The sequence below is a fragment of the Pezoporus flaviventris genome, unplaced genomic scaffold (genome assembly GCF_033815535.1).
Source record: "Pezoporus flaviventris isolate CSIRO_AGI_PZ_B2104156 unplaced genomic scaffold, CSIRO_AGI_Pfla_v1 ptg000007l, whole genome shotgun sequence".
In the NCBI taxonomy this organism is placed as follows: domain Eukaryota; kingdom Metazoa; phylum Chordata; class Aves; order Psittaciformes; family Psittacidae; genus Pezoporus; species Pezoporus flaviventris.
In genome coordinates, this window is record NW_026892555.1 from 23,080,671 (window position 1) to 23,091,343 (window position 10,673).

Below are 10,673 nucleotides of genomic sequence, written 5' to 3' on the forward strand. Positions count from 1 at the left end.
ATTTTCTTTTTCATTCCTATCACTTCCTCGCTCCTTTTGGGAATCCGTTCATTTAGAAATAGAATAGAAATAGAAATAGAAGGAAAAAAAAACTGAAAACCCAAAAAATAAAAGCTCCATGATACTCAAAAGAGATGACTCTTGTGCAAAATCAGCAGCAGCCCTAAACGGCATTTGACTTTGTGCCCTTTCCCCAACAGTGACCACTAGTGGAGGCTTAAGTAAAAAAAAAGTAAAAATAAGAGCAATTACGTATTTATCCCATTAATTGAGCTTTTATTAAGGCTTCTTTTTGGGAGGGGGACGGAGGAATGTGTTCTTCATGTGATAGAGATGGCAATTCACAGGTTCCTTAATAGGCACCGCTGATAACAAATCCTTAAATTTATCTAATTCCTTTTTTCACCATCATACCATGTTGACTTATTTTTTTATAAATGTGTTATTCAATGACTGAATGATTGAATTAATGATGGCTTTAAATTAGAAGAGGGCAGATGTACATTAGATATTAGGAGGAAGCTCTTTACTGTGAGGGTGGTGAGGCACTGGCACAGGGTGCCCAGAGAAGCTGTAGCTGCCCCATCCCTGGCAGTGCTCAAGGCCAGGCTGGACGGGGCTTGGAGCAACCTGGTCTAGTGAAGGTGTCCATGCGCGTTTGGAACTGAATGAGCTTTAAGGTCCCTTCCAACCCAAACCAGTCTGTGATTCTGTGATTATTTCAAAATAAATTAAAATATATATTAGGTATAAATATATGTTACTAAAATTTTGCCGTCATCTATTTCTATTAATTTTATGAATAAAAAGTATACTTTGTATTTGAAAAATTGTTACACCTGCTTGCTAACCTTTGAGCAGTTAGTTCTTGGCAAACCCACCACAGCCTACTAAGCAGCTGAGCCTAAGATGAACCATGGAAACTTGCTGTTAATCATTTCTGATCACCATAGTTCTCTAAACTGAACTCAGGTCAGCGAGTGACTTAACTTCAGTTGCATCAATGTCGGGTTAGAATTTTACTCTTGGCATGAGAAAAAAATTCTTAGCATCAACGAGACCATACTTGGGAAACAGCCAAGTGACAAAGATTCTCACACCATTTTTATGGAATTGCATTTAACATTCGTAAAATTGATGTATTATGGTTCTTATTTTCCATGTAACATGAATAAGAAGAGGCAGCCAAAGGAACATAATTCAGTAATCAGCTTTAAGCATTTCCCTTTTAAAATAAAAACATGTAAGACTATGGGCACTTTTGCAAGGAAAAAAGCACAACATTTGTCTATCTCATGTATTATAAACAACATGTCCAGTAAAACAGGACCATCTGCAAGTTTATGTCGTTCTAAAATATTTTGTCAAGCTTATGTTAGTAACATGAATCTCTGGCTGTCAGATATCATCCAAATCTGTTGCAAAGGTTTGAGAGTGGCATTAAATTCACATCTACTCTTGCATAATGAAGAGCTTTCACTGATGTATGAGAGCCAGTAGTTGTACACATACAACAGAACCCAAACCTGGGGACTCAAATTCAAGAGCGCAGACTGATTCCCAGCCTCTCTGGGTTAAAACCATGTGTTCTGTAAATTTAGACCCAAGCTGTGGACTTGAATTCAGATGGTTATTACAGGTTATCTGTAGGCTTTGTCTCAGTTTTCAGCTGAGCTCTGTCCACCTACAACTATTACCAGAGTCTAACATTTTAACATACCTTAAAAGCTAAATTGCAAATAGATAGGTGACTTTTGAAGTGAGATCAAGACAGAATACAATGCACTGCTTTTTCTTTCTGCCCCTCTGCCGTACACACCATGCAAATGAGACTTGGCAATAACCCTTTCACACTGTATCATAACGAACAACAGAGCCAGGAAGGCTCAAGCCAAGCTCATTTTCTGATGGATTACTTCTCTGATACTGACACAAAAGGATTGCTGGCTTTGACACAGCAAGGATTTCTGCTCACCATCTCTTTGGAACTACTAGAGGGCAATTCCGGATCAGCCAAGGTAAAACTAACAAAATCCATCATTTGTGCTCCAAGTTTTCATACGATGAGAAATCATCATAACCAAGAGGCTGCACTCGTTGTACACCTAAGGTACGAAAGAATTTGGCAAAGGAGTAGCCACAAGAAGCATGGCCTTTCCCTAGAAATAATGTTTATAATAGAAATTCATATAAACATAGGACAACCTTTATTTAGTATTCATCCCATTTTCATTGCACAACCGTATTTCTCTCTCATAGAGCATTCTTTTTCCTCAGTTTCCACAGCCAGACTGCTAGGAGCAGCCTGAGAAGAAAGGGCTCAGGGGCTGAACCAGAAATAACTCTTCATTTCCTAGGGATGGATGTGTCTCATTCTGTCCCTGCAAACATTCATGTCATTTTTAACTTCAGCATTCATTAAATAATGAATAATGCGGAATTCTAAACTTGTGCTGTTGAAAGCAAAAGATGATTCTTTACAGCTTAGTAGAAACTAATCTGATAAAATAGGTGTTTTTTTTAAGCAAAAACTTCAGAAAGTGCTAAGTCTTGAACTTTCTGGTTCTCCAAGTGCCACACAGATATAGTGTTTTTGCCGTTCAAAGCATATTACCTTACTAAAAGTTTAGACTTTAGGGTTTGTTAAATATACAAATCATATTAATCTGGCTTTGTGTAGGGTTTGAGATTTGTATACAGTGAAAACAGCAGCCAACCTTTGCTTGGGCCTTTTGGTTAGAACAGAGACCAGATTTCTAAAACAGAATGCCATATGCAAAGACTATGTTGAAGGAATGTGGCCTTTCTGACACAGAAGAAGCCCAAGAGTTATATCTTAACTATTTTTCTTTCCCCTTCATTTAATTTTATGCTTATTTAAGCGTGGCAATCTAAACAGGCATGGATGTCCTAGACCACAATGTTTTGCTCTGCCTGTGGTAACTGAAGAAGGTGTGAAATTACAAAATCTAAGCTTTCACGCTTCAGCTTTAACTGATTATATGCAGTAATAGGGCAAGGAACAGCATCTAGACACACTCTGGCAAAACCAGACATGCCCTCTGAATTTGTAAGTGTTTGAGGCTTGGGGACTGAGAGAAGTCTAAACAATCTCCCATCCCAGCCACAGCACCTTAGCTTTGATTCTCCATAGCACTGTAATTCTGACATAGAATGGATGATGTCATAGGCTGATGAACTACAACTGATCTGATTTGATAAAAGGACAAATTAGTTAGAGCTAAACTAATAAAGATGCCCTGTCCTGTCACACACTGCCAACCTGCAACTTGAAATAAGCTGCAGATTTTGTGCATTATGCACAACGACAAAAAGGATTTGTTTTTAGGCAAGTCCAGCCTTCTGTACAGTGACTGATAGAGCTTTACATTTTGATTTTTTTTTATTCCTTTGGAGTCTTCAGATTAATAAAACAGAAAGTCTGAATGGCCTGAGTAAGAAGGGAGTGTGCTCAGCCTCAGGTGCACAGAGCAAAATATTCCTCAGCTCCAGACAGGAGTGCTTGGGTAACTGCTCCTAGGCCTTACAGCAGGTTCTACAAGAGCAGCTACCACTTAAAAGTGGTCTTCTACTACTGACTTGACCAAAAACCCTCAACCACTTAGTACTGCACAGTTAAAGGTTTCTGAAGTTCCCCCCACTATGAAGAAAGAAAACCAGCATCCTCCTCTAAAGACTCCTGGCAGTTTTTATCCACAAACCAGAAATGCACACCTATCCTGCCTTTCTGACATAGTGCAGATAACAGAGGGGCCTGACCTAGAACAGGGAATCTGCAGTACTGTCGTGGTTTAAACCCAGTCAGGGAACTTGTTCACTCACTCCCAGTGAGTGGTGCCGGGCTGACAACAATCGAGGCAGATTCCATCTCTGGTAACAATCTTTCAGGGCAGGAAAGGCTGTGTGCAGTATTGGATCGCTGCCTGCTGATGCTGGTCGTTCCTTTACTGTGGAACTCATCTGGTTCTATCAAAGTTCATTCTCTGTTGGGATGATGGTTGGAGGGAAGTCAGGGCCAGTCGCTGGTGACCTGGAGACATCTAGTTGATGGGCTATAAAAGTATTACACAGCAGGCAGCAGCATACAATTGAGTTCACTGGCTGTTTTCCCCTAAAATCAAATCCCCTTGAGGTATACATCGGACTTCCCCATCTTCCCGCATTACCCACCAAGTATATCCAGGTCCCTGAGCAAAAGCAATCCCACAAGTGGGTTTGCCTTTACCTGAAGCAGGAATAACCCAGACTGTCTTCCCCAGCAAGTTCTTCATATGCACCACGGGAACTTTGTCCCCCTCTACAATATGTAAAAGTTCTGACTGGGCTGGGCCGGCCCTGTTGGTGGATCCTCTGGTGTTGACCAACCAGGTGGGCTTTGGTAAGTGTGTATCCCAATGCTTGAAAGTTCCCCCACCCATTGCTCTCAGTGTAGTTTTTAACAGCCCATTGTACCGTTCGATTTTCCCAGAGGCTGGTGCATGGTAGGGGATGTGATATACCCACTCAATGCCATGCTCTTTGGCCCAAATATCTATAAGGTTATTCCGGAAATGAGTCCCATTGTCTGACTCAGTTCTCTCTGGGGTGCCGTGTCGCCACAAAATCTGTTTCTCAAGGCCCAGGATAGTGTTCCGGGCAGTGGCATGGGGCACAGCATGTGTTTCCAGCCACCCGGTGGTTGCTTCCACCATGGTAAGCACATGGCGCTTGCCTTGGCGGGTTGTCGGCAATGTGATATAGTCAATCTGCCAGGCCTCCCCATATTTATACTTCAACCATCGTCCTCCATACCAAAGAGGCTTTAACCGCTTGGCTTGTTTAATTGCAGCACATGTTTCACACTCATGAATAACCTGGGCAATAGTGTCCATTGTTAAGTCCACCCCTCGGTCACGGGCCCATCTATATGTTGCATCTCTGCCCTGATGGCCTGAAGTGTCATGGGCCCACCGGGCCAAAACTAATTCACCTTTATGTTGCCAATCTAAGTCCATCTGAGCCACTTCAATCTTAGCTGCTTTATCCACTTGTTGGTTGTTCTGGTGTTCCTCAGTGGCCCGACTCTTGGGTACATGGGCATCTACATGACGTACCTTCACCACCAGGTTCTGCACCCTGGCAGCAATATCTTTCCACAGTGCAGCAGCCCAGATGGGTTTACCTCTGCGTTGCCAGTTTCTCTGCTTCCATTGCTTCAACCACCCCCACAGGGCATTTGCCACCATCCATGAGTCAGTATAGAGATAAAGTACTGGCCACTTTTCTCGTTCAGCAATGTCCAGGGCCAGCTGGATGGCTTTCACCTCGGCAAACTGACTCGATTCACCCTCTCCTTCAGCAGTTTCTGACCCTTGTCGTCCAGGACTTCATACAGCTGCCTTCCATCTCCGATGCTTTCCCACAATACGGCAGGACCCATCAGTAAACAAGGCATACTGCTTTTCACTTTCTGACAGTTTATTATATGGTGGGGCCTCTTCAGCAGGCACCACCTCCTCCTCTGGTGACATTCCGAAATCTTTGCCCTCTGGCCAGTCCATGATGACTTCTAGAATGCCTGGACGACTGAGATTTCCTATTCAAGTTTGTTGTGTAATTAGTGCAGCCCATTTACTCCATGTAGCATCAGTTGCATGATGTGTAGAGGAGACCCTGCCTTTGAACATCCAGGCCAGCACGGGCAACCGGGGTGCCAGGAGGAGCTGTGCTTCAGTGCCAATCACTTCCGAAGCAGCTCGAACCCCTTCATAGGCTGCCAGTATCTCTTTCTCAGTTGGGGTATAGCTGGCCTCAGATCCTTTGTATCCCCGACTCCAAAAGCCGAGGGGTCGACCTCGAGTCTCCCCTGGAGCTTTCTGCCAGAGGCTCCAGGTAGGAGCATTCTCCCCAGCTGCAGTGTACAGCACATTTTTTACATCTGGCCCGGTCCAGTCTGGTCCAAGGGCTACTGCGTGAACTATCTCGCGTTTAATTTGCTCAAAGGCTTGTTGCTGCTCAGGGCCCCATTTAAAATCATTCTTCTTCCGGGTCACATGATAGAGAGGGCTTACAATCAAACTGTAATTTGGGATGTGCATTCTCCAGAACCCCACTGCACCCAAGAAAGCTTGCGTTTCTTTCTTATTAGTTGGTGGAGACATTGCTGTTATCTTGTTGATCACATCTGTGGGGATCTGTCTACGTCCATCTTGCCATTTTATTCCCAAAAATTGAATCTCCTGTGCAGGTCCCTTGACCTTACTCTGTTTTATGGCAAAACCAGCTTTCAGCAGGATTTGGATTATTTTCCTCCCTTTCTCAAAGACTTCTTCCGCTGTATCGCCCCACACAGTAATGTCATCAAGGTATTGCAGGTGTTCTGGAGCTTGCCCCTGTTCCAGTACAGTCTGGATCAGTCCGTGGCAAATGGTAGGGCTGTGTTTCCACCCCTGGGGCAGTCGGTTCCAAGTGAACTGGACACCCCTCCAAGTAAAAGCAAACTGTGGCCTGCACTCTGCTGCCAAAGGAATGGAGAAAAATGCATTGGCAATATCAATCGTGGCATACCACTTGGCTGCCTTTGACTCTAGTTCATACTGAAGTTCTAGCATGTCTGGTACGGCAGCACTCAATGGTGGTGTGACTTCATTCAGGCCACGATAGTCTACTGTTAGTCTCCATTCTCCATTAGACTTTCGCACTGGCCATATGGGGCTATTAAAGGGTGAGCGGGTCCTGCTGATCACTCCCTGACTCTCCAGTCTACGGATCAGCTGATGGATGGGAATCAGGGAGTCTCGGTTGGTGCGATATTGCCGCCGGTGCACTGTTGTGGTCGCAATTGGCACTTGTTGTTCTTCGACTTTCAGCAACCCCACAGCAGAGGGATCTTCTGAGAGACCAGGCAAGGTGGACAGCTGCTCAATTTCCTCAGTCTCCAAAGCAGCAATACCAAAAGCCCACCAGTACCCTTTCAGGTCTTTGAAGTACCCTCTCTTGAGGTAGTCTATGCCGAGGATGCATGGAGCTTCTGAACCAGTCACAATAGGGTGCTTTTGCCATTCCCTCCCAGTCAGGCTGATTTCAGCCTCCAGCACAGTCAACTCTTGGGATCCTCCTGTCACTCCAGAAATATAGATGGGTTCCACCCCTTGACAGTTTGATGGCATCAGGGTACACTGTGCACTGGTATCTACTAGAGCCTTATACTTCTGTGGGACTGATGTGCCAGGCCATCTGATCCACACAGTCCAGTAAATCCCATTGTCCCCTACCTCCACCTGGCTGGAGGCAAGGCCCCTCTAATGGTCATCACAGCGTTGGACACTTAAGTCATGGTAAAAGGGATTATTCTTCGTTATCACAGGAGCTGGAGTAAAATCAGCTCTTCCATTCCATCTGGGAAACTGCTCACCAGAGACTGAAGCCGTAGCTCTCATGGGATGATCAGTCTTGGCTCCCCTCTTCAGTTCACTCACCCGTTCCTCCAAAGCTGAAGTAGGTTTTTGTCGTGGTTTAAACCCAGTCAGGTAATTCGTTCACTCACTTCCCCCCCTTTCTTGCCCTCCCCCTGCTCCCGGAGGGACGGAGAGGAGAATCAAAAAGAATGCAACTCCCACGGGTTGAGATAAGAACAGTTTAGTAACTAAGGTATAACACAGATCACTACTGCTACCACCAATGATAATAATGATAAAGGAAATAACAAGGGAAGAGAATACAACACCTCAGCACCAGCTGACCGATCACTCGCCCCCCAAGCCCGACCAAGCACTGACCCATACCTCCTCCAACCCTGCAGTCTCAGCTGTTCCTGAGCTGAAAGTCAAAACACTGCACTGCACCAGCTACCAAGGAGGAGAAACATGACTGCTACTGCTGAACCCAGGACATTATCCACCCCTTATTCCATACCATTCACGTCATGCTCAGATCCCACATTTTCAATATACCATCACTCTTATCTCGGTGCACTCTTATCTTAGTGCATGGACCAGTCCCTATAAAGCTGCTGCGTCCATCTGGTCCATGTCAGGCTCCATCTCTTGTAACAGTCTTCCAGAGCAGGAGAGACTGTGTGCAGTGTTCACACTCGTGAATAACCTGGGCAATAGTGTCCATTGTTAAGTCCACCCCTCGATCATGAGTCCATCTCTGTGTTGCATCTCTGCTCTGATGGCCTGAAGTGCCATGGGCCCACCAGGCTTAAAATAATTCACTGTCCCCTTCAGCAGTTTCTGCAGCTTGTTGCTGGGGACTCCACACAGCTGCCTTCCATCTCCGATGCTTCCAAAGCACTGGAGGGGCCCAGTGGACTAGATACTTGTCCATACTGTCCCACACACCCTGCCACTCATGACTCTCCAGCCTTGGGGAAAATCTCTTGGTCCCCCTATATTGTTGTCTAACCCCAGACAAGACCCAAACCTGACTCTGCTTAACTTTTGAGATCAGACAAAATGGTTGTGAGTAGAACACAGCCTGTGTGTGTGCCAACATGCTGATCCCCATCACAATCAGCAGGCAGGTCCCAAGGGTACCCAAAGGCCATTCAGAGCTTTCAGAACTCTCACACGATGCTGCTGTGCTTGTCACTGGGGCTGGTGTAGCTGCTGTGCTTGCCGGCTCTCCCACCACCGGCTTCTCTTTTCCTGAGTCCAGCTCTTCCTCCTCTGCCTTGCTGGGAAGTGCTGCGTGGTCTCCTGCATCCTCCTGGGGCTCGGCGGGTGGCTTCCGCGGAATGCTCTCGGCCGTCGCGGGGCTGGGCTCCTCCGCGGGGCTCGGCTCCTCCGCCGCCTTCTCCCGCTGCTCGGCAGCCGCCTCCTTCTGCTCCTCGACCGCCCCGACCTCCTCCACCGGCAGCCGTCCCCTGGCGGCCTCCGGCCCCGCTCCCGCCGCCGCTTGGTCCCCGGGGCCGCTCTCCTGGGCCGCTTCAGCAGCCGCCGGCTCCCGGAACCGCTCCCCCTCAGTTCCCCGCAGCCTCACGAAGATGGAGAGTAGGGTGAGGGCCAGGACGGTGAAGAGCAGCCGGACGGCCAGGTACAAGTCCACGGCCACGTCCGTCCCGCCCTGCTGCTGGAGCCCGCCCGTATTACAAGCCATTGCCATAAAGCACAGTGAGACAAGAAACTTAGCCCAGGCCCCACACTTGATAAACACTAACACAGCAAATACCGGCTCTACGTAAGTTACAACGGTCTGAAGCTGTGAGATCAACAAGAACAACTCTGATACCCAATAAATCAGCATTGTGACGAATGACTATTAATCCAGTCAAATCTGTCGTTATCTCAACCCTTCGAGCCCCACGTTGGGCGCCAAAAAAGAACTGTCGTGGTTTAAACCCAGTCAGGTAATTCGTTCGCTCACTTCCCCCCCTTTCTTGCCCTCCCCCTGCTCCCGGAGGGACGGAGAGGACAATCAAAAAGAATGCAACTCCCACGGGTTGAGATAAGAACAGTTTAGTAACTAAGGTATAACACAAATCACTACTGCTACCACCAATAATAATAATGATAAAGGAAATAACAAGGGAAGAGAATACAACACCTCAGCACCAGCCGACCGATCACTCGCCCCCCAAGCCCGACCAAGCTCCGACCGATACCTCCTCCAACCCTGCAGTCTCCCAGCCCTTCCGGCTAACTCCCAGTTACATCCTGGGCATGACGTGCTGTGGTATGGAATAGCTCTTTGGTCGGTTTGGGTCAGGTGTCCTGTCTCTGCTTCCTCCCAGCTTCCCCTCCTCCCTGGCAGAGCATGAGGCTCACAAAGTCCTTGGCCAAACCAAAACATCTCTATCAGCTCTGTTCCTGAGCTGAAAGTCAAAACACTGCACTGCACCAGCTACCAAGGAGGAGAAACATGACTGCTACTGCTGAACCCAGGATAGTTTTTCATCCCACTTTGTCATGTCTTCTCCTTGATCCTGCAGGTAAAACCATAGGGTATACTTCCTGTATCTCCTCTCTCGAACAATAGGACGCCTTTTGTTAATAGCTGAGACGTGTGTTGGTACACGTGAGGAGCTGGATAAATCAGATAGATCGTCCCTCAATTGTTTGAGGTCCTGGGACAGTTTTTTCACAGCTGAGATGATGGAAGGGGTGAGACTGTCTTCGAACTCTCGGAGTTTATGAACCATTTCATCCACTGTTAGTGGTACTATGTCATTCCAGGTTACTGTTGCCAATGAATGGGCATATGATGATGGTGCATTCCGTGTAAGTTTTCGCCACATGGGTCGTGTACATTCAACTTCATCTGGATCTATAGGTGTATCCCCGTTATTCGGCTGGATGTGATAAATCATCTCTACGATGGCTGATTCCCTCAGAGACTGGATGCCTTTGTCTATAGTAGTCCACTTGGCTGAACGACTCATAACATTGTCCTTGTATGGAAACCTTTCTTTCACAGCTGCCAAGAGCCGCCTCCAAAGGCTGAGGGACTTTTTCTCTCTTGCAATTGTTTTGTCGATTCCCCCTTCTCTAGCAAGCGATCCCAGCTGCTTGGCTCCTGTACCTTCTAGTTCGTGACCATCGGCCCCATTGTCCCAGCATCGGAGTAACCAGGTGATGATGCACGCCCCTGGTTGACGGGTAAAATCTTTTCGCATATTCTGTAGCTCGGTTGAGGTCCGAGGTTGAGAAGTTACCTCTTCTTCTTCGTCA